Raw genomic sequence first — 25,208 nt, 5'->3', positions numbered from 1 at the left:
CCCTAATTGCCCTTGACAAAGTGGTGGTGAGCTGTCTTCTTGAACCACTGCAGTCATTGGGGTGTAGGTACACCAACAGTGCTGTTAGGAAGGGAGTTCCAGGATTTTGATCTAGCGACAATGAAGGAACGGTGATATAGTTCCAAGTCAGGATGATGTGTGGCTTGGAGGGGAACTTGCAGGTGGTGGTGTTCCCATGTATCTGCTGCCCTTGTCCTTCTAGTTGGTAGAGGTCACAGGTTTGGAAGATGCTGTTGAAGGAGCCTTGGTGAGTTGCTGCAGTACATCTTGTAGATGGTACACACTGCTGCTGCTGTGCGTTGGTGCTGAAGGGAGTGAATGTTGAAGGTGGTGGATGGCATGCCAATCAAGCAGTTTGCTTTTTCCTGGATGGTGTCAAGTTTCTTGAGTGTTGTTGAAGCCGTACTCATCCAGGCAAGTGGAGAGTATTCCATCACACTCCTGACCTGTGCCTTGTAGATAGTGGGCAGGCACTGGGGAGACAGGAGGTGAGTTACTTGCCACAGAATTCCCAGCCTCTGACCTGCTCTTGTAGCTACAGCATTTACGTGACTGGTCCAGTTTAGTTTCTGGTCACTGGTGACCCCCCCAGGATGTTAATAGTGGGGGATTCAGGGATGCTAATGATATTGAACATCAGTGGGAGATACGGGAACACGAGAAGTAGGAGCAGAAGTAGACCATATGGTCCATCGAGCATGCTCTGCCATTTAATACTTCAATTCATGGCTTCAATTCCACTTTTCTGCCTGTTCCCCATATCCCTTGATTCCCTGTGAGACCAAAAATCTGTCTATCCCAGCCTTAAATGTATTCAATGACGGAGCATCCACAACCCCCTGGGGTGGAGAATTCCAAAGATTCACAATACTTTGAGTGTAGTAATTTCTCTTCATCTCAGTTCTGAATGATTGGCCGCTTATCCTAAAACTATGCCCCACGTTCTGGATTCCCCGACCAGCGGATACAATCTCATAGCTTCTATGCTATCAAGCCCTTTCAGAATCTTGTATGTCTCAATTAGATCACCCCTCATTCTTCTAAACTCCAGAGAATATAGGCCCAATTTACCAAGCCTCTCATCATAGGACAACCCCTTCATCCCAGGAACCAATTTAGTAAATCTTTGCTGCATCGCCTCCAGTGCAAGTATATCCTTTCTGGTAGAAGTGGGTTCCGGTTCGTGGGGCACTGGCACCAGTACTGGGGAAAGTGGTGGCTGTACCGTTGGGACGGTTGACACCCGAACCATGCTGGGGCTGGTGTTTTAGAGAGCCACAGAACAAGGGAAGTAGAGAGGATTTTAAACTGAATAGTGGGGGCAAGGGATCAAATTTGGGAATAAAAGCAAAATACTGCGGATGCTGGAAATCTGAAATAAAAACAAGAAATGCTGGAACCACTCAGTAGGTCTGGCAGCATCTGTGGAAAGAGAAGCAGAGTTAACGTTTCGGGTCAGTGACCCTTCTTCGGAACAGAAGGGAATTTGGGAAGGTATGGTAAATCAAGGAGCAGAGACAAGGCAAGAGAGAAAGCTATTCATATGGGAAATGATAAACAGACTGTGACAGGAAGGGACAGAGCATACAAATCTAAGAGTAAATCAACAGATAAGGCTAGAGGTTCCAAAAATATTAAAATTACACAACTAAAGGCGCTGTGGCTGAATGCACGTAGCATTCGAAATAAAACAGATGAATTGAGAGTGCAAATAGAAATAAATAAGTACAATCTGATAGCCTTTACAGAGACATGGCTGCAGGACAACATAGATTGGGACCTGAATATTGAAGGATACATGGCATTTAGGAAGGACAGGAAGCGAGGAAAAGGTGGAGGGGTATCTCTGTTAATTAAGGATGGTATTAGCGCAATGGAGAGGGATGACCCAAGTTCACTGGAGTGCTGACTTGGGTTGCATTAGAGTGCTATAGTGCAAGTTTGGTAACTGAGGATAATTAAGGGTTAATTTTATCTTAAATCTAATCTGTCTTTTATTTAGCAGATTAATTTAACAGTTGCTGTTAGCGTTGGAGAAGGTGAGTTTTAGACCAGCTCTAAACAGGGTTCACTCAGGCTCTGCTTGCAGCTGCACCTTGTTAATTAGAGAGGTGGCTTGAACCAGTTTTCAGGGGCTAGAGTCAGTCAGTATAAAAGTGAGCCATCTTACAGTACTGACTTTGTTTGTACTGGAATGCTGACTTGGGTTGCATTAGAGTGCTAGAGTGGAAGTTTGGTAACTGAGGACGTTCGGTGAGGAGGGAGTGAGGAACTGCTTTCATTTCCGACCTGTCCTCAGAGTGAGAGGAGCCGAGAGCTTCCAAAGAGGACAGCTGACTGGGAGAAGACTCGGAGGGCGGAGTTCCAGACCGGTAAGTATAAAAAAATTACCTCTGGTTAAAAAAAAAACCTGAAAGTGACGTCACAGGAAAGCTGTGACCTGATTGGCTGGTAGGGAATTTTTACTGAGTTTGGAAATAAAACATTGATAAAAATTGATTAAAACCCTAATTAACTAATTAATAAGTAGAGTAACTAAACCAGAGGGAGGAGATTACTGTATTTACTTAACATTTAATATTTATAGTAGGAATCTAGCACTAGGGACCATATAGTTAATTATAACTATTTAGTAATGATTTAATAAGTATTTATTTTAAATTAATTAATTAATTAGTGCTAGAAATGTCAGTTAGAGGGGTGAAGTGCTTCACCTGTGAGATGTGGGAGGTCCGTGACGCTTCCAGCGTTCCGGACAACTACATCTGCAGGAAGTGTACCCAGTTGCAGCTCCTCACAGACCGCATGGATCGGTTGGAGCGGCAACTGGATGGACTTAGGAGCATGCAGGTGGCAGAAAGTGTCATAGACAGGAGTTTTAGAGAAGTGGTTACACCCAAGGTGCAGGCAGATAGATGGGTGACCGCGAGAAGGGGCAGGCAGTCAGTGCAGGAATCCCCTGTGGCTATCCCCCTCTCTAACAAGTATACCGTTTTGGATACTGTTGGGGGGGGATGGCCTATCAGGGGAAAACAGCAGCAGCCAGAGCAGTGGCACCACGGCTGGCACTGTTGTTCAGCAGGGAGGGACAAAGCGCAGAAGAGCAATAGTTATAGGGGACTCTATAGTCAGTGGCACAGATAGGCGCTTCTGTGGTCGTGAAAGAGACTCCAGGATGGTATGTTGCCTCCCTGGTGCCAGGGTCAAGGATGTCTCTGAACGGACAGGGGGCATTCTGAAGGGGGAAGGTGAATAGCCAGAAGATGTGGTACACATTGGGACCGACATAGGCAGGATGAGTGACGAGGTCCTGCAGGGGGAGTTTAGGGAGTTAGGTAGAAAGTTAAAAGACAGGACCTCTAGAGTTGTAATCTCGGGATTACTCCCTGTGCCACGTGCCAGTGAGGATAGAAATAGGAAGATAGTGCAGCTAGACACGTGGCTGAACAGCTGGTGTAGAAGGGAGGGTTTCAGATATCTGGACCATTGGGATCTCTACAGGGACAGATGGGACCTGTACAAGAAGGACGGGTTGCATAGAAACTGGAGGGGCACTAATATCCTGGCTGTGAGGTTTGCTAGCGTCACTCGGGAGGGTTGAAACTAGTGTGGCAGGGGGGTGGGAACCAGAGCAGTAGGACAGCAAGTGCAATAAATGAGGGGGAACTAGTAAATAAGGCCAGTAAGACTAAGAGGAAGAGCAGGCAGGGAGATGTTGTGGAGAACAGTGGGACTGGTGGTCTGAAGTGCATTTGTTTCAATGCGAGAAGTATAACAGGTAAGGCCGATGAACTGAGAACTTGGATTAGTACTTGGAACTATGGTGTTGTTGCCATTACAGAGACTTGGTTGAGGGAAGGACAGGATTGGCAGCTAAAGGTTCCAGGATTCAGAAGCTTCAGGCGGGATAGAGGGGGATGTAAAAGGGGTGGGGGAATTGCATTACTGGTTAAGGAGAATATCTCAGCTGTACTGCGGGAGGACACCTCGGAGGGGTCGGGCATCGAGGCAATATGGGTGGAGCTCAGGAATAGGAAGGGGGCAGTCACGATGTTGGGGGTTTACTACAGGCCTCCCAACAGCTAGCGGGAGGTACAGGAGCAGATATGTAGACAGATTTTGGAAAGATGTAAAGGTAACAGGGTTGTAGTGGTGGGTGATTTTAACTTCCCCTATATTGACTGGGACTCACTTAGTGCTAGGGGCTTGGATGGGGCAGAATTTGTAAGGAGCATCCAGGAGGGCTTCTTGAAACAGTATGTAGATAGTCCAACTAGGGAAGGGGCCATACTGGACCTGGTATTGGGGAATGAGCCCGGCCAGGTGGTTGAAGTCTCAGTAGGGTAGCATTTCGGGAACAGAGACCATAATTCCATAAGTTTTAAGGTTCTTGTGGATAAGGATAAGAGTAGTCCTCGGGTGAAGGTGCTAAATTGGGGGAAGGCTAATTATAACAATATTAGGCAGGAACTGAAGAATTTAGATTGGGGGGTGGCTGTTTGAGGGTAAATCAACATCTGACATGTGGGAGTCTTTCAAACGTCAGTTGATTAGAATTCAGGACCAGCATGTTACTGTGAGGAAGAAGGATAAGTTTGGTAAGTTTCGGGAACCTTGGATAACGCGGGATATTGTGAGCCTCGTCAAAAAGAAAAAGGAAGCATTCGTAAGGGCTGGAAGGCGAGGAATCCCTTGAGGAATATAAAGACAGTAGGAAGGAACTTAAGCAAGGAGTCACGAGGGCTAAAAGGGGTCATGAAAAGTCATTGGCAAACAGGATTAAGGAAAATCCCAAGGCTTTTTATACGTATAGAAAGAGGAAGAGGGTAACTAGAGAAAGGGTTGGCCCATTCAAGGACAGAGAAGGGAATCTATGTGTGGAGCCAGAGGAAATGGGCGAGGTACTAAATGAGTACTTTGCATCAGTATTCACCAATGAGAAGGACTTGGTGGATGATGAGCCTCGGGAAGGGAGTGCAGATAGTCTCAGTCATCTCATTATCAAAAAGGAGGAGGTGTTGGGTGTCTTGCAATGCATTAAGGTAGATAAGTCCCCAGGGCCTGATGGGATCGACCCCAGAATACTGATGGAGGCAAGGGAAGAAATTGCTGGGGCCTTGACAGAAATCTTTGTATCCTCATTGGCTGCAGGTGAGGTCCCAGAGGACTGGAGAATAGCCAATGTTGTTCCTTTGTTTAAGAAGGGTAGCAAGGATAATCCAGGAAATTACAGGCCGGTGAGCCTTACGTCAGTGGTAGGGAAATTATTAGAGAGGATTCTTCGGGACAGGATTTACTCCCATTTGGAAACAAACAAACTTATTAGCGAGAGGCAGCATGGTTTTGTGAAGGGGAGGTCGTGTCTCACTAATTTGATTGAGTTTTTTGAGGAAGTGACGAAGATGATTGATGAAGGAAGGGCAGTGGATGTTATCTATATGGACTCCATAAAGCCTTTGACAAGGCCCCTCATGGCAGACTGGAACAAAAGGTGAAGTCACACTGGATCAGAGGTGAGCTGGCAAGATGGATACAGAACTGGCTCAGTCATAGAAGACAGAGGGTAGCAGTGGAAGGGTGCTTTTCTGAATGGAGGGATGTGATTAGTGGTGTTCCGCAGGGATCAGTGCTGGGACCTTTGCTGTTTGCAGTATATATAAATAATTTGGAGGAAAATATAGCTGGTCTCATTGGTAAGTTTGCGGACGACACAAAGGTTGGTGGAGTTGCGGATAGTGATGAGGATTGTCAGAGGATACAGCAGGATATAGATCGGTTGGAGACTTGGGCGGAGAAATGGCAGATGGAGATTAATCCGGACAAATGTGAGGTAATGCATTTTGGAAGGTCTAATCCAGGTGGGAAGCATACAGTAAATGGCAGAACCCTTTGGAGTATTGACAGGCAGAGAGATCTGAGTGTACAGGTCCACAGGTCACGGAAAGTGGCAACGCAGGTGGATAAGGTAGTCAAGAAGGCATACGGCATGCTTGCCTTCGTCGGTCGGGGCTTAGAGTATAAAAATTGGCAAGTCATGCTGCAGCTGTACAGAACTTTAGTTAGGCCACACTTAGAATATTGCGTGCAATTCTGGTCGCCACACTACCAGAAGGTTTAAGGTGAGAGGGGCAAAGTTTAGAGGGGATGTGCGTGGCAAGTTCTTTACACAGAGGGTGGTGAGTGCCTGGAACTTGCTGCCGGGGGAGGTGGTGGAAGCAGGTACGATAGCGACGTTTAAGAGGCATCTTGACAAATACATGAATATTATGGGAATAGAGGGATACGGTCCCCGGAAGTGCAGAAGGTTTTAGTTTAGGCAGGCATCAAGATCGGCGCAGGCTTGAAGGACCGAATGGCCTGTTCCTGTGCTGTACTGTTCTTTGTTCAGGAGACCAGATGTAGAAGCACTTTGGGTAGAGATGCAAGATCATAAAGGCAAGAAGTCACTGTGGGAATGGTGTACAGGCCACCTAACGTTAAACACATTCTGGGACGGGGTATAAAGGAAGAAATAATGGCAGCTTGTCAGAAAGGTACAGCGATAATTATGGGGGATTTTAACCTACATATGGACTGAAAAAATCAGATGGGCAGAGGTAGCTAAGATGAGGAGTACATAGAATGTTTTGGAGCCAACCAGAGAGCAGGCTGTACTCAAACTGGTATTGTGCAACAAAATAGGAATAATTGATGACTTCATAGCTAAGGTAGTTGGCAGCAGCGATCATAATATGATTGAATTTTACATTCAGTTTGAGGGAGAGAAGAGTGGGTCCAAGACTTTTAAACTTAAATAAGGGCAATTATGAGGGCATTAAAGCAGAGCTAGCTGAAGTGAACTGGCAAATTAGGTTAAGGGATAGGTTAATAGAGATGCAGTGGCAGACATTTAAGGGGATATTTCAGAATACGCAGAATAGATACATTCCAACAAGAAAGAAAAATTTCAAGGGTGGGACCCGCCATCCTTGGTGAACTAAAATAGTTCAAGATAGTATCAAACTTAAAGAAAAAGCTTATAATTGTGCAAAGATGGGAGGCAGGTCAGAAGATTGGACAGACTATAAAAAACAGCAAAGAAAGACGAAAAGATTGATAAGGAAGGTGAAATTCGAGTACGAGAGAAAGATAGCTAGAAATATAAAGACAGATAGTAAGAGTTTCTATAGATTTAAAAAAAATAAAATAAAATGTTTAAAGAAAAGAGTTAACAAAGTGAGCATTGGTCCTAAAGAAAGTGAGTCTGGGGAATTAGTAATGGATAATACGGAGATTGCAGATGAATTGAACAGATATTTTGCATCGGTCTTCATTGGTGAGAGTGGTGGTGTTCCCATGTATTTGCTGCCCTTGTCCTTCTAGTTGGTTGAGATTGCGGGTTTGGAAGGTGCTGTCCACGGAGCCTTGGTGCATTGCTGCAGTGCACCTTGTAGATGGTACACACTGCTGCCACTGTGCGTTGGTGGTGGAGGGAGTGAATGTTGAAGGCGGTGGATGAGGTGCCAATCAAGCGGGCTGCTTTGTCCTGGATGGTGTTGAGCTTCTTGAGTGTTGTTGGAGCTGCACCCATCCAGGCAAGTAAAGACTATTCCATCACACTCCTGACTTGTGCCTTGTAGATGGTGGACAGGCTTTGGGGAGTCAGGAGGTGAGTTCCTCGCCTCAGGATTCCGAGCCTCTGACCTGCTGTTGTAGCCAGGGTATTTATATGGCTACTCCAGTTCAGTTTCTGGTCAATGGTAACCCCTAGGATGTTGATAGTGGGGGATTCCGCGATGGTAATGCTGTTGAATGTCAAGGGGCGATGGTTAGATTCTGTCTTGTTGGAGATGGTCATTGCCTGGCATTTGTGTGGCGCGAATGTTACTTGCCACTTATCAGCCCAAGCCTGGATATTGTCCAAGTCTTGCTGCATTTCTACACGGACTGCTTCAGTATCTGAGGAGTCACGAATGGTGCTGAACATTGTGCAATCATCAGCGATCATCCCCACTTCTGACCTTATGATTGAAGGAAGGTCATTGATGAAGCAGTTCAAGATGGTTGGGCCGAGGACACTACCCTGAGGAACTCCTGCAGTGATGCCCTGGAGCTCAGATGATTGATCTCCAACAACCGCAACCATCTTCCTTTGCTCTAGGTATGATTCCAGCCAGCGGGCGGTTTTCCCCCTGATTCCCATTGACCTCAGTTTTGCGAGGGCTCCTTGATGCCATACTCGGTCAAATGCTGCCTTGATGTCAAGGGCAGTCAGTCTCACCTCACCTCTTGAGTTTAGCCCTTTTGTCCATGTTTGAACCAAGGCTGTAATGAGGTCAGGAGCTGAGTGGCCCTGGTGGAACCCAAACTGAGCGACACTGAGCAGGTTATTGCTAAGCAAGTGCCACTTGATGGCACTGTTGATGACACCTTCCATCACTTTACTGATGATTGAGAGTAGGCTGATGGGGCGGTAATTGGCCGGGTTGGATTTGTCCTGCTTTTTGTGTACAGGACATACCTGGGCAATTTTCCACATTGCAGGGTAGATGCCAGTGTTATAGCTGTACTGGAACAGCTTGGCTTGGGGCGCGGCAAGTTCTGGAGCACAGGTCTTCAGAACTATTGCCGGAATGTTGTCAGGGCCCATCGCTTTTGCAGTATCCAGTGCCTTCAGTCGTTTCTTGATATCACGCGGAGTGAATCGAATTGGCTGAAGTCTGGCATCTGTGATGCTGGGGACTTCAGGAGGAGGCCGAGATGGATCATCAACTTGGCATTTCTGGCTGAAGATTGATGCAAATGCTTCAGCCTTATCTTTCGCACTGATGTGCTGGGCTCCCCCATCATTGAGGATGGGGATATTTGTGGAGCCACCTCCTCCAGTTAGTTAATTGTCCACCACCCTTCACGGCTGGATGTGGCAGGACTGCAGAGCTTAGATCTGATCTGTTGGTTATGGGATCGCTTAGCGCTGTCTATCGCATGCTGCTTACGCAGTTTGGCATGCAGATAGTCCTGTGTTGTAGCTTCACCAGGTTGACACCTCATTTTGAGGTATGCCTGGTGCTGCTCCTGGCATGCCCTCCTGCACTCTTCATTGAACCAAGGTTGGTCTCCTGGCTTGATGGTAATGGTAGAGTGGGGGATATGCCGGGCTATGAGGTTGCAGATTGTGGTTGAGTACAATTCTGCTGCTGCTGATGACCCACAGCGCCTCATGGATGCCCAGTTTTGCATTGCTAGATCTGTTCGAAATTTATCCCATTTAGCATGGTGATAGTGCCACACAACACGATGGATGGTATCCTCAATGTGAAGGAGGGACTTCGTCTCCACAAGGACTGTGCAGTGGTCACTCCCACCAATACAGTCATGGACAGAAGCTTCTGCAGCAGGCAGATTGGTGAGGACGAGGTCAAGTATGTTTTTCCCTCTTGTTGGTTCCCCCACCACCTGACGCAGACCCAGTCTAGCAGCTATGTCCTTTAGGACTCGGCCAGCTCGGTCAGTAGTGGTGCTACCGAGACACTCTTGGTGATGGATATTGAAGTCCCCCACCCAGAGTACACTTTGTGCCCTTGCCACCCTCAGTGCTTCCTCCAAGAGCTGTTCAACATGGAGGAGTACTGAATCATCAGCTGAGGGAGGGCGGTAGGTGGTAATCAGTAGGAGGTTACCTTGCCCATGTTTGACCTGATGCCATGAGACTTCATGGGGTCTGGAGTCGATGTTGAGGACTCCCAGGGCAACTCCCTTCCTACTGTGCCACCACCTCTGCTGGGTCAGGACAGACCCGGGGATAGTGATTGCGGTGTCTGGGACATTGTAAGGTATGATTCCGTGAGTATGACTATGTCAGGCTGTTGCTTGACTAGTCTGTGGGACAGCTCTCCCAACTTTGGCACAAGCCCCCAGATGTTAGTAAGGAGGACTTTGCAGGGTCGACAGGGCTGGGTTTGTCGTTTCCGGTGACTAGGTCGATGCTGGGTGGTCCGTCCTGTTTCATTCCTTTTTATTGACTTTGTAGCGGTTAGGTACAACTGAGCGGCTTGCTAGGCCATTTCAGAGGGCATGTAAGAGTTAACCACATTGTTGTGGGTCTGGAGTCTAATGTAGGCCAGACCAGGTAAAGACAGCAGATTTCCTTCCCGAAAGGACGTTAGTGAACCAGATGTGTTTTTACAACAATCAAGAATGGTTTCATGGCCATCATTAGACTAGTTTTTAATTCCATATTTATTAATTAAATTCAAATTCCACCTTCTGCTGTGGTGGGATTCGAACCCATGTCCCTATAGAAATACCCTGGGTCTCCGGGTTACTAGTCCAGTGACAATACCACTACGCCACCGCCTACCCTCATGTCTTCCTGTCTTTAAACCAATCCTCTATCCACGCTAATATATTACCCCCAACACTATGAGCCCTGATCTTGCCTATTAATCTTTTATGTGGCACCTTTTTGAATGCCTTTTGGAAATCCAGGTATACTAGATCTGCTGGTTCCCCTTTATCTGCCCTACTTGTTCTATCCTCAAAAATCTCCAGTAAATTTGTCAGGCAGGATCTCCCTTTAGTAAACCATGCTGATTTTTTCCAATCATGCTATGCTTTTTCAAGTGCAATGTTAAGACTTCTTTAATAATAGTTTCCAGCATCTTCCGAATGATTGACGTTAGGCTAACTGGCCTGTAGTTCCTGTTTCTCTCATCGAGTCATAGAGTCATACGGCACAGAAACAGGCCCTTCGGCACACCGCGTCCATGCCGACCATAATGCCTATCTATACTAGTCCCACCTGCCTGCATTAATTCCATATTGCTCATTCAAGTACCTGTCCAGATGCCTCTTAAATGTCGCTACTGTTCTTGCCTCCACCACCTCCTCAGGCAGTTCATTCCAGATACCCACTATTCTTTGTGTGAAAAATTTACCCCTTTGATCCCCTTTAAACCTCCTCCATCTCACCTCAAATTAATGCCCTCTAGTTTTAGTCACCCCTACCATGGGAAACAGACTCTGGCTATCCACCCTATTTATGCCTCTCATAATTTTATATACCTCTATCATGTCCCCTCTCAGCCTCCTTTGCTCCTAGGATGTAGGCCATCTGGTCCAGGGGACTTGTCAGATTTTAGTCCCTCAAGTTTCTCCAATACTTTTTCTCAACTGATATCAATTTCCTTAATTTCCTCACTCTTTCTAGCCCCGAGGTTATTGCCTATTTCTGGTATGGAACTTGTGTCTTCTACTGTGAAGACAGACACAAAATATTTGTTGAATGCCTCTGCCATTTCCTCATTTCCCAAAATGATTTCTCATGTCTCTGTCTTTAAGGGAACAATGTCTACTTCAGTTACTCTTTTTTTATGTACTGATATAAGTTCTTGCAATATGTTTTTATATTGCTAGTTTACTCTCATTCTATTTTTTCCCTTTTTGTCAACTTTTTGATGGCCCTTTGCTAGTTTCTAAAACACTCCCAAATGCTCAGACGTGTTACTATTGTTTTACAACATTGTAAGCCTCTTCTTTTAGTCTAATACTCCCCTTAACTTCCTGAGTGTGCAACAGAGGGGTCTTTCTTGACGAGTTTTTGTTTTTGAACAGAATGTACTTTTGTTGAACCCTTTGTATTGCTTCTTTAAATGCTTCCTTCTGTTCATTTACTACCTTACCTTCCAGTCTATTTACCCAATTAACCTTAGCCAGTTCGCCCCTCATACCTTCGTAATTGGCTATGTTTAAGTTTAGGATTCCTGTTTGTGATTGAAATGTGTAACTTTCAAACTCAACATGAAATTCAGTGGTATTATGATCACTATTTCCCAGTGGATATTTTACAATTACATTGCTTATTAACCCTGCTTCATTACACAATACGAGATACAGCACTGAAACAGGCCCTTCGGCTGTGCCAACCATCAACCACCCATTTATACTAATCCTACGTTAACCCCATTACCCTCTCACGTCCCCACCTTCCCTCAATTCCCCTCCCACCTACCTATACTAGGGGCAATTTATAATAGCCAATTTACCTATCAACCTTCAAGTCTTTGGCTGTGGGAGGAAACAGGAGCACCCGGCGAAAACCCACGCGGTCACAGGGAGAACTTGCAAACTCCGCACAGGCAGTGCCCAGAATCGAACCCGGGTCGCTGGAGCTGTGAGGCTGTGGTGCGAACCACTGCGCCACTGTGCCGCCCCACGGCTATTGAAGATAGCTTTATGCCTGGTCGGATCGACAATGTATTGCTGCAAGAAACTGTCGCGAAAACATTTTATTAACTTATCTTTTGGACCACTGTTGCCAATTTGATTGCCCCAGTCTATATGCAGATTAAAGTTCCCCACAATTAATACATTACCTTCTTAACATGCACCAATAATTTCCCATTTAATGGTCTGTCCAATAATATAACTACTGTTAGGGGGCCTGTAAACTACTCACACCAGACGGTTAGATTCTCTCTTGTTTGAGATGATCATTGTCTAGCACTTGTGTGGCGCGAATGTGAATTGCCACTTATCAACCCAAGCCTGGATGTTGTCCAGGTCTTGCTGCATATGGACATGGGCTACTTCAGTGTCTGAAGAGTCACGAATGGTGCTGAACATTGTGCAGTCATCAGCGAACATCCCCACTTCGAACCTCAGATGCAGGGAAGGTCATTGATGAAGCAGCTGTAGATGGTTGGGCCTAAGACACTGCCCTGAGGAACTCCTATCGTGATGTACTAGGACTGAGATGATTGACCTCCAACAACCACAACTATATTCTTTTGCACTCGGTATGACTCCACCCAACCAAGAGTTTTCCCCCTGCTTCCCATTGACTGTAGTTTTGCTAGGGCTGCTTGATGGCATACTCGGTCAAATGCTACCTTGAATCACCTCACCTCTTGAGTTGAGCTTTTTTGTCCATGTTTGAACCAAGGCTGTAATGAGGTCAGGAGCTGAGTGGTCCTGGTGGAACCCAAACTGAGCAGGTTATTGCTGAGCCAGTGCCGCCTGATAGCACTGTCGACGACCCCTTCCATCACTTTGCTGATGGTCGAGAGTAGACTGATGGAGCAGTAATTGGCCGGGTCAGATTTGTCCTGCTTTTTGTGCACAGGACGCACCTGGGCAATTTTCCATATTGTCAGGTAGATGCCAGTGTTGTAGCTGTACTGGAACAGCTTGGCTAGGGATCAGGCTAGTTCTGGAACACAAGTCTTCAGTACTATTGCCGGATAATAAAGGTATTGACAGGAAAAGACAGGGTAGATAAAGATAAACTATTTCCACTGATTGTCAGGGCCCATAGCCTTTCCTGTATCCAGTGCCATCAGCCGTTCCTTGATATCACATGGAATGAATTGAATTGGCTGCAGACTGGTGTCTTTGATGCTGGAGACTGCAGGAGGAGGCCGAGATGGATCATCCACGCAGCACTTCTGGCTGAAACTGGATGCAAATGCTTCAGCCTTGTCTTTTGCACCAATGTGCTGGGCACCCCTATCATTGTGCAGCCTCCTCCTCCTGTCAGTTGTTTAATTGTCCACCACCATTCATGGCAGGACTGCAGAGCTTCGATCTGATCCATTGGTTGTGGGTTTGCTTAATCTTGTCTATCGCATGCTGCTTCTGCTGTTTGGCATGCAAGAAGTCTGTATTGTAGCTTCATCAGGCTGATACCTCATTGTTCGGTAAGCCTGGTGCTTCTCCTGGCATGCTCTCCTGCACTCTTCATTGAACCAGGGTTGGTCTCCTGGCTTGATGGTAATGGTAGAGTGGGGGATATACCGGGCCATGAGGTCACAGATTGTGGTTGAGTACAATTCTGCTGCTGCTGATGGCCCACAGCATCTCATGGATGCCCAGTTTTGCATTGCCAGATCTGTTCGAAATCTATCCCATTTAGCACGGTGGTCGTGCCACACAACACGATGGAGGGTATCCTCAATGTGAAGATGGGACTTCGCCTCCACAAGGATTGTGCAGTGGTCACGCCTACCAAATACTGTCATGGACAGATGCATTTGCGGCAGGCAGATTGGTGAGGACAATGTCAAGTACATTTTTCCCTCTTGTTACCCTCACCACCGGCCACAATCCCAGTCGAGTAGCATTTCCTGTTTCACACATGATTTTATATCTGTTAGCCATGTGGCGATGGGCATGGGAGACATGTGGGATCATGTGGAGGTGGGGGGAGACAGCCTTTCATTGGTGGAGCCAGCCGTCACAGACCATAGCACTGTGCCGCCACAGATATAAAACATTCTCAGCTTCCAGTCTCAAGAATCATCAGCCTTCCTTTCATGTGACCTAAATTGAAGCTTTTGCTTAATTCAAAATGTGTTTGCCACCTATTTTTTGGGAAAGTCACCACCAACTTCACATCGTTTATTTTCGCTGCATCAAAAGTGCGTCAGATGTCAGCCAGTACCCTGCATTTACTCCACAGCTCCCTGATGTTGACACCGCTCATCCCTCCTTATAGGCCCTTGCCAAATATCCTCACACCGCAGTGCTATAATCCACCCATCACCCCTGCAGCTGATAATATGCAGCTTCTGCATCAACAGCAACCAATCAACACCCTGGATGCTCCACTCCACCCTCCCCTGCTCCTCCATGCACCCAATCAACTCCACTCCACCCTCCCCTGCTCCTCCATGCACCCAATCAACTCCACTCCACCCTCCCCTGCTCCTCCATGCACCCAATCAACTCCACTCCACCCTCCCCTGCTCCTCCATGCACCCAATCAACTCCACTCCACCCTCCCCTGCTCCTCCATGCACCCAATCAACTCCACTCCACCCTCCCCTGCTCCTCCATGCACCCAATCAACTCCACTCCACCCTCCCCTGCTCCTCCATGCACCCAATCAACTCCACTCCACCCTCCCCTGCTCCTCCATGCACCCAATCAACTCCACTCCACCCTCCCCTGCTCCTCCATGCACCCAATCAAATCCACTCCACCCTCCCCTGCTCCTCCATGCACCCAATCAACTCCACTCCACCCTCCCCTGCTCCTCCATGCACCCAATCAACTCCACTCCACCCTCCCCTGCTCCTCCATGCACCCAATCAACTCCACTCCACCCTCCCCTGCTCCTCCATGCACCCAATCAACTCCACTCCACCCTCCCCTGCTCCTCCATGCACCCAATCAACTCCACTCCACCCTCCCCTGCTCCTCCATGCACCCAATCAACTCCACTCCACCCTCCCCTGCTCCTCCATGCACCCAATCAACTCCACTCCACCCTCCCCTGCTCCTCCATGCACCCAATCAACTCCACTCCACCCTCCCCTGCTCCTCCATGCACCCAATCAACTCCACTCCACCCTCCCCTGCTACTCCATGCACCCAATCAACTCCACTCCACCCTCCCCTGCTCCTCCATGCACCCAATCAACTCCACTCCACCCTCCCCTGCTCCTCCATGCACCCAATCAACTCCACTCCACCCTCCCCTGCTCCTCCATGCACCCAATCAACTCCACTCCACCCTCCCTTGCTACTCCATGCACCCAATCAACTCCACTCCACCCTCCCCTGCTCCTCCATGCACCCAATCAACTCCACTCCACCCTCCCCTGCTCCTCCATGCACCCAATCAACTCCACTCCACCCTCCAGTGGTCCCAGCACGGATCCCTGTGGAACACCACTGGTCACACGTCTCCATTATGTGAAACTCCCTTCCACTGCTACTCTCTGTCTCCTGTTGCCCAGCCAGTTCTTTATCCATCTAGCTAGTACACCTTGGACCCCATGCGCCTTCACTTTCTCCATCAGCCTACCATGGGGAACCTTATCAAACGCCTTACTGAAGTCCATGTATACGACATCTACAGCCCTTCCCTCATCAATCAACTTTGTCACTTCCTTAAAGAATTCTATTAAGTTGGTAAGACATGACCTTCCCTGCACAAAACCATGTTGCCGATCACTGATAAGCCCATTTTCTTCCAAATGGGAATAGATCCTATCCCTCAGTATCTTCTCCAGCAGCTTCCCTACCACTGACGTCAGGCTCACCGGTCTATAATTACCTGGATTATCCCTGCTACCCTTCTTAAACAAGGGGACAACATTAGCAATTCTCCAGTCCTCCGGGACTTCACCTGTGTTTAAGGATGTTGCAAAGATATCTGTTAAGGCCCCAGCCATTTCCTCTCTCGCTTCCCACAGTAACCTGGGATAGATCCCATCCGGACCTGGGGACTTGTCCACCTTAATGCCTTTTAGAATACCCAACACTTCCTCCCTCCTTATGCCGACTTGACCTAGAGTAATCAAACATCTGTCCCTAACCTCAACATCCGTCATGTCCCTCTCCTCGGTGAATACCGATGCAAAGTACTCGTTTAGAATCTCACCCATTTTCTCTGACTCCACGCATAACTTTCCTCCTTTGTCCTTAAGTGGGCCAATCCTTTCTCTAGTTACCCTCTTGCTCCTTATATATGAATAAAAGGCTTTGGGATTTTCTTTAACCCTGTTTGCCAAAGATATTTCATGACCCCTTTCAGCCCTCTTAATTCCTTGTTTCAGATTGGTCCTACATTCCCGATATTCTTTCAAAGCTTCGTCTTTCATCAGCCGCCTAGACCTTATGTATGCTTCCTTTTTCCTCTTAGCTAGTCTCACAATTTCACCTGTTATCCATGGTTCCCTAATCTTGCCATTTCTACCCCTCATTTTCACAGGAACATGTCTCTCCTGCACGCTAATCAACCTCTCTTTAAAAGCCTCCCACATATCAAATGTGGATTTACCTTCAAACGGCTGCTCAAAATCTACATTCACCAGCTCCTGCCGAATTTTGGTATAGTTGGCCTTCCCCCTATTTAGCACTCTTCCTTCAGGACCACTCTCGTCTTTGTCCATGAGTATTCTAAAACTTACGGAATTGTGATCACAATTCCCAAAGTAGTCCCCTAATGAAACTTCAAACACCTGGCCGGGCTCATTCCCCAACACCAGGTCCAGTATGGCCCCTTCCCAAGTTGGACTATTTACATACTGCTCTAGAAAACCCTCCTGGATGCTCCTTACAAATTCTGCTCCATCCAGACCTCTAACACGAAGTGAATCCCAGTCAATGTTGGGAAAATTAAAATCTCCTATCACCACCACCCTGTTGCTCCTACAGCTTTCCATAATCTGTTTACATATTTGTACCTCTATCTCACGCTCGCTGTTGGGAGGCCTGTAGTACAGCCCCAACATTGTTACCGCACCCTTCCTATTTCTGAGTTCTGCACATATGACCTCACAGCTCGAGTCCTCCACAGTGCCTTCCTTCAGCACAGCTGTGATATCCTCTTTGACCATTAATGCAACTCCTCCACCCCTTTTACCTCCCTCTCTATCCCGCCTGAAACAATACCTCACTGGAACAATGCTACTGCTGATCTGATACATAAACAATGTACCTCCTGTACCTCACTGGAACAATGCTCCTGGTGATCTGATATATAAACAATGTACTTCCTGTACCTCACTGGAACAATGCTCCTGTTGATCTGATATATAAACAATGTACCTCCTGTACCTCACTGGAACAATGCTCCTGGTGATCTGATATATAAACAATGTACCTCCTGCACCTCACTGGAACAATGCTCCTGGTGATCTGATATATAAACAATGTACCTCCTGGACCTCACTGGAACAATGCTCCTGGTGATCTGATATTTAAACAATGTACCTCCTGTACCTCACTGGAACAATGCTCCTGGTGATCTGATATATAAACAATATACCTCGTGTACCTCACTGGAACAATGCTCCTGGTGATCTGATATATAAACAATGTACCTCCTGTACCTCACTGGAACAATGCTCCTGGTGATCTGATATATAAACAATGTACCTCCTGTACCTCGCTGGAACAATGCTCCTGGTGATCTGATATATAAACAATGTACCTCCTGTACCTCGCTGGAACAATGCTCCTGGTGATCTGATATATAAACAATGTACCTCCTGTACCTCACTGGAACAATGCTCCTGGTGATCTGATATATAAACAATGTACCTCCTGTACCTCACTGGAACAATGCTCCTGATGATCTGCTTTGTAAACAATGTACCTCCTGTACCTCACTGGAACAATGCTCCTGGTGATCTGATACATAAACAATGTACCTCCTGTAACTCACTGGAACAATGATACTGGTGATCTGCTATATAAACAATGTACCTCCTGTACCTCACTGGAACAATGCTCCTGGTGATCTGATATATAAACAATGTACCTCCTGCACCTCACTGGAACAATGCTCCTGGTGATCTGATATATAAACAATGTACCTCCTGTACCTCACTGGAACAATGCTCCTGATGATCTGCTTTGTAAACAATGTACCTCCTGTACCTCACTGGAACAATGATACTGGTGATCTGATATATAAAGAAGGTACCTCCTGTACCTCACTGGAACATTGATACTGGTGATCTGATATATAAACAATGTACTTCCTGTACCTCACTGGAACAATGCTCCTGTTGATCTGATATATAAACAATGTACCTCCTGTAACTCACTGGAACAATGCTCCTGGTGATCTGATATATAAAGAAGGTACCTCCTGTACCTCACTGGAACATTGATACTGGTGATCTGATATATAAACAATGTACCTCCTGCACCTCACTGGAACAATGCTCCTGGTGATCTGATATATAAACAATGTACCTCCTGCACCTCACTGGAACAATGCTCCTCGTGATCTGATATATAAACAATGTACCTCCTGTAACTCACTGGAACAATGCTCCTGGTGATCTGATATATAAACAATGTACCTCCTGGACCTCACTGGAACAATGCTCCTGGTGATCTGATATTTAAACAATGTACCTCCTGTACCTCACTGGAACAATGCTCCTGGTGATCTGATATGTAAACATTATACCTCGTGTACCTCACTGGAACAATGCTCCTGGTGATCTGATATATAAACAATGTACCTCCTGTACCTCACTGGAACAATGCTCCTGGTGATCTGATATATAAACAATGTACCTCCTGTACCTCACTGGAACAATGCTCCTGGTGATCTGACATATAAACAATGTACCTCCTGTACCTCGCTGGAACAATGCTCCTGGTGATCTGATATATAAACAATGTACCTCCTGTACCTCACTGGAACAATGCTCCTGGTGATCTGATATATAAACAATGTACCTCCTGTACCTCACTGGAACAATGCTCCTGGTGATCTGATATATAAACAATGTACCTCCTGTACCTCGCTGGAACAATGCTCCTGGTAATCTGATATATAAACAATGTACCTCCTGTACCTCACTGGAACAATGCTCCTGGTGATCTGATATATAAACAATGTACCTCCTGTACCTCACTGGAACAATGCTCCTGGTGATCTGATATATAAACAATGTACCTCCTGTAACTCACTGGAACAATGCTGCTGGTGATCTGACATATAAACAATGTACCTCCTGTAACTCACTGGAACAATGCTCCTGGTGATCTGATATATAAACAATGTACCTCCTGTACCTCACTGGAACAATGCTCCTGGTAATCTGATATATAAACAATGTACCTCCTGTAACTCACTATAACAATGCTCCTGGTGATCTGATATATAAACAATGTACCTCCTGTACCTCACTGGAACATTGATACTGGTGATCTGATATATAAACAATGTACCTCGTGTACCTCACTGGAACAATGCTCCTGGTGATCTGATATATAAACAATGTACCTCCTGTACCTCACTGGAACAATGCTCCTGGTGATCTGATATATAAACAATGTACCTCCTGTACCTCACTGGAACAATGCTCCTGGTGATCTGATATATAAACAATGTACCTCCTGTACCTCACTGGAACAATGCTCCTGGTGATCTGATATATAAACAATGTACCTCCTGTACCTCACTGGAACAATGCTACTGGTGATCTGATATATAAACATTGTACCTCCTGTACCTCACTGGAACATTGATACTGGTGATCTGATATATAAACAATGTACCTCGTGTACCTCACTGGAACAATGCTCCTGGTGATCTGATATATAAACAATGTACCTCCTGTAACTCACTGGAACAATGCTCCTGTTGATCTGACATATAAACAATGTACCTCCTGTACCTCACTGGAACAATGCTCCTGTTGATCTGATATATAAACAATGTTCCTCCTGTACCTCACTGGAACAATGCTCCTGTTGATCTGATATATAAACAATGTACCTCCTGTACCTCACTGGAACAATGTTCCTGGTGATCTGATATATAAACAATGTACCTCCTGTAACTCACTGGAACAATGCTCCTGGTGATCTGATATATAAACAATGTACCTCCTGTACCTCGCTGGAACAATGCTCCTGGTGATCTGATATATAAACAATGTACCTCCTGTACCTCGCTGGAACAATGCTCCTGGTGATCTGATATATAAACAATGTACCTCCTGTACCTCACTGGAGCATTGATACTGGTGATCTGATATATAAACAATGTACCTCGTGTACCTCACTGGAACAATGCTCCTGGTAATCTGATATATAAACAATGTACCTCCTGTAACTCACTGGAACAATGCTCCTGGTGATCTGATATATAAACAATGTACCTCCTGTACCTCGCTGGAACAATGCTCCTGGTGATCTGATATATAAACAATGTACCTCCTGTACCTCACTGGAACATTGATACTGGTGATCTGATATATAAACAATGTACCTCGTGTACCTCACTGGAACAATGCTCCTGGTGATCTGATATATAAACAATGTACCTCCTGTAACTCACTGGAACAATGCTCCTGGTGATCTGATATATAAACAATGTACCTCCTGTAACTCACTGGAACAATGCTCCTGGTGATCTGACATATAAACAATGTACCTCCTGTACCTCACTGGAACAATGCTACTGGTGATCTGATATATAAACAATGTACCTCCTGTAACTCACTGGAACAATGCTCCTGTTGATCTGATATATAAACAATGTACCTCCTGTACCTCACTGGAACAATGCTCCTGGTGATCTGATATATAAACAACGTACCTCCTGTACCTCACTGGAACAATGATACTGGTGATCTGATATATAAACAATGTACCTCCTGTCCCTCACTGGAACAATGCTCCTGGTGATCTGATATATAAACAACGTACCTCCTGTACCTCACTGGAACAATGCTCCTGGTGATCTGATATATAAACAACGTACCTCCTGTACCTCACTGGAACAATGCTCCTGGTGATCTGATATATAAACAACGTACCTCCTGTACCTCACTGGAACAATGCTCCTGGTGATCTGATATATAAACATTGTACCTCCTGTACCTCACTGGAACAATGCTCCTGGTGATCTGATATATAAACAATGTACCTCCTGTACCTCACTGGAACAATGCTCCTGGTGATCTGATATATAAACATTGTACCTCCTGTACCTCACTGGAACAAAGCTCCTGGTGATCTGATATATAAACAATGTACCTCCTGTAACTCACTGGAACAATGCTCCTGTTGATCTGATATATAAACAATGTACCTCCTGTAACTCACTGGAACAATGCTCCTGGTGATCTGATATATAAACCATGTACCTCCTGTACCTCACTGGAACAATGCTCCTGTTGATCTGATATATAAACAATGTACCTCCTGTAACTCACTGGAACAATGCTCCTGGTGATCTGATATATAAACAATGTACCTCCTGTACCTCACTGGAACAATGCTCCTGTTGATCTGATATATAAACAATGTACCTCCTGTACCTCACTGGAACAATGCTCCTGTTGATCTGATATTTAACAATGTACCTCCTGTACCTCACTGGAACAATGCTCCTGGTGATCTGATATATAAACAATGTACCTCCTGTACCTCACTGGAACAATGCTCCTGGTGATCTGATATATAAACAATGTACCTCCTGTAACTCACTGGAACAATGCTCCTGGTGATCTGATATATAAACATTGTACCTCCTGTACCTCACTGGAACAATGCTCCTGGTGATCTGATATATAAACATTGTACCTCCTGTACCTCACTGGAACAATGCTCCTGGTGATCTGATATATAAACATTGTACCTCCTGTACCTCACTGGAACAATGCTCCTGGTGATCTGATATATAAACAATGTACCTCCTGTCCCTCACTGGAACAATGCTCCTGGTGATCTGATATATAAACATTGTACCTCCTGTACCTCACTGGAACAATGCTCCTGGTGATCTGATATATAAACAATGTACCTCCTGTACCTCACTGGAACAATGCTCCTGGTGATCTGATATATAAACAATGTACCTCCTGTACCTCACTGGAACAATGCTCCTGGTGATCTGATATATAAACAATGTACCTCCTGTACCTCACTGGAACAATGCTCCTGGTGATCTGATATATAAACATTGTACCTCCTGTACCTCACTGGAACAATGCTCCTGGTGATCTGATATATAAACATTGTACCTCCTGTACCTCACTGGAACAATGCTCCTGGTGATCTGATATATAAACAATGTACCTCCTGTACCTCACTGGAACAATGCTCCTGGTGATCTGATATATAAACAATGTACCTCCTGTCCCTCACTGGAACAATGCTCCTGGTGATCTGATATATAAACAATGTACCTCCTGTAACTCACTGGAACAATGCTCCTGTTGATCTGATGTATAAACAATGTACCTCCTGTCCCTCACTGGACCAAAGACACCTAACTCTGAATTATCACTATTTTTGACATTTTTTTGCAATAATTTTGTCAGTAAAGTCATCTTTAAAACAAATGTTAACAGATGTGTAGAATTAAGACAATTTTTTTGGCTAATGTTTCTTGTGATTAAATAAATCTTATAGCATTTTCTGAATAAGTTATCATTTCAGCTTCATTAGGAACAATAATGGTCACAACCATAAAACCTGTACATTGAACCAAAGGCTTTATCTATCACCATGGTGCATCTATACACTCAAACAGCTTTAATTAGAGAACAGTGATGTTTTTTCATTCAAATAATCATTTGAAACCGTAAAGTCTCGCATAATGATTAGCCTTTTATCCCAACAATAAAAACACGGCTCTTATTTTGCTTGACTTAATTTTTTTAAAAGACTTTTTTCATGTTAATGCAATCCAACTGTAAAAGGTTGATGTTAAAGACCTGCAACTTACAGAACCCTGGTTTATGAGAATGGATCCAGGGATGAGAAACTTCAGTTATGTGAATAAATTGGAGAAGCTGGGTCTGTTCTCCTTAGAAAAGAGAAGATTAAGAGGAGATTTGATAGCAGTGTTCAAAATCATGACGGGTCCAGACAGAGTAGATAGGGAGAAACTGTTCCCATTGGCAGAAGGGTCGAGAACTAGAGAACACCAATCTAAAATAAAAGCAAATTACTGCAGATGCTGGAAATCTGAAATTAAAACAAGAAATGCTGGAACCACTCAGCAGGTCTGGCAGCATCTGTGGAAAGAGAAGCAGAGTTAACGTTTCGGGTCAGTGACCCTTCATCGGAACTGACAAATATTAAAAATGTCACAGGTTATAAGCAAGTGAGGTGGGGGTGGAGCAAGAGATAAGAAAGGAGAAGGTGTGGATTGGACAAGGCCACATAGCTGACCAAAAGGTCATGGAACAAAGGCAAACAATATGTTAATGGTGTGTTGAAAGACAAAGCATTAGTACAGAAAAGGTGTTAATGGACTAAATAAACCCCCACCATCTCGTCCCCGTCCCATGGCACTTTCCCCTGCAATCGCAGGAGGTGTAATACCTGCCCATTTACCTCCTCTCTCCTCACTATCCCAGGCCCCAAACACTCCTTTCAGGTGAAACAGCGATTTACTTGTACTTCTTTCAATGTAGTATACTGTATTCGCTGCTCACAATGTGGTCTCTACATTGGGGAGACCAAGCGCAGACTGGGGGACCGCTTTGCGGAACACCTCCGCTCAGTCCGCAAGCAGGACCCTGAGCTTCCGGTTGCTTGCCATTTCAACACTCCCCCCTGCTCTCATACTCACATCTCTGTCCTGGGATTGCTGCAGTGTTCCAGTGAACATCAACGCAAGCTCGAGGAACAGCATCTCATCTGCCGATTAGGCACACTACAGCCTGCTGGACTGAACATTGAGTTCAATAATTTCAGAGCATGACGGACCCCATTTTACTTTCATTTTTAGTTGCTTTTTCTTTTTTACAACTCTTTTTTTTGCATTTATTTCATTTCATCTTAGTTTGTTCAGTTTGCTTACCGACTGTTTTTTTTCATGTTTGCACTTGCTGCTGTTCAATATTTAGTCCATTAACACCTTTTCTGTACTAATGCTTTGTCTTTCAACACATCATTAACATATTGTTTGCCTTTGCTCCGTGACCTTTTGGTCAGCTATGTGGCCTGGTCCAATCTAGACCTCCTTTGTTATCTCTTGCCCCACCCCCACCTCACTTGCTTATAACCTGTGACTTTTCTAATATTTGTCAGTTCCGAAGAAGGGTCACTGACCTGAAACGTTAACTCTGCTTCTCTTTCCACAGATGCTGCCAGACCTGCTGAGTGGTTCCAGCATTTCTTGTTTTTATTATCACCAATCTAAGATTGTCGGCAGAGGAACCAATGGGGAAAAACTTTTTTACGCAGCAAGTGGTTAGGATCTGGAATACACTGCTTGAAAGAGTGGTGGAGCAGATTCAATTGTGGCTTTTTAAAGGGAATTGGATAAGAAAAAAGTTGCAGGTCTATGGGGAAAAGATGGGGGAGTGGGACTAGCCACAAAGAGATATAGACAGGTTAAGTGAATGGGCAACAAGGTGGCAGATGGAATATAATGTGGAGAAGAGGAAGGTTATTCACTTTGGTCTTAAGAATAGAAAATCAGACTTTTTTTAAAGGGTGTGAAACTTGTAAGTGTTGATGTTCAAAGAGTCTTGGGTGTGCTTGTTCAAGGAACGCAAAGTTAGCATGCAGGTGCAGCAAGCAATTAGGAAGGCAAATGGCATGTTGGCCTTTATTGCAAGGGGATTTGGAGTACAGGAATAGGGAAGTCTTGCTACAATTGTACAGGGTTTTAGTGAGATCACATCTGGAGTACTGTGTGCAGTTTTGGTCTCCGCATTTAAGTAAGGATGTACTTGCATTGGAGGCAGTACAGTGAAGGTTCACTAGAC

General features: G+C 45.4%; 1 protein-coding gene across 5 annotated transcripts in view; it reads left to right on the top strand.

Moving 5' to 3' along the window:
- abcc10 (ATP-binding cassette, sub-family C (CFTR/MRP), member 10) overlaps window positions 1-25,208 on the top strand; it is a 505,256-nt gene that overhangs the window by 66,320 nt on the left and 413,728 nt on the right. The gene's annotated exons all lie outside the window — the stretch shown is intronic.

This window comes from Heterodontus francisci, chromosome 3 (assembly GCF_036365525.1).
Source record: "Heterodontus francisci isolate sHetFra1 chromosome 3, sHetFra1.hap1, whole genome shotgun sequence".
NCBI lineage: Eukaryota > Metazoa > Chordata > Chondrichthyes > Heterodontiformes > Heterodontidae > Heterodontus > Heterodontus francisci.
This window is presented reverse-complemented; position numbering and strand designations above follow the sequence as displayed.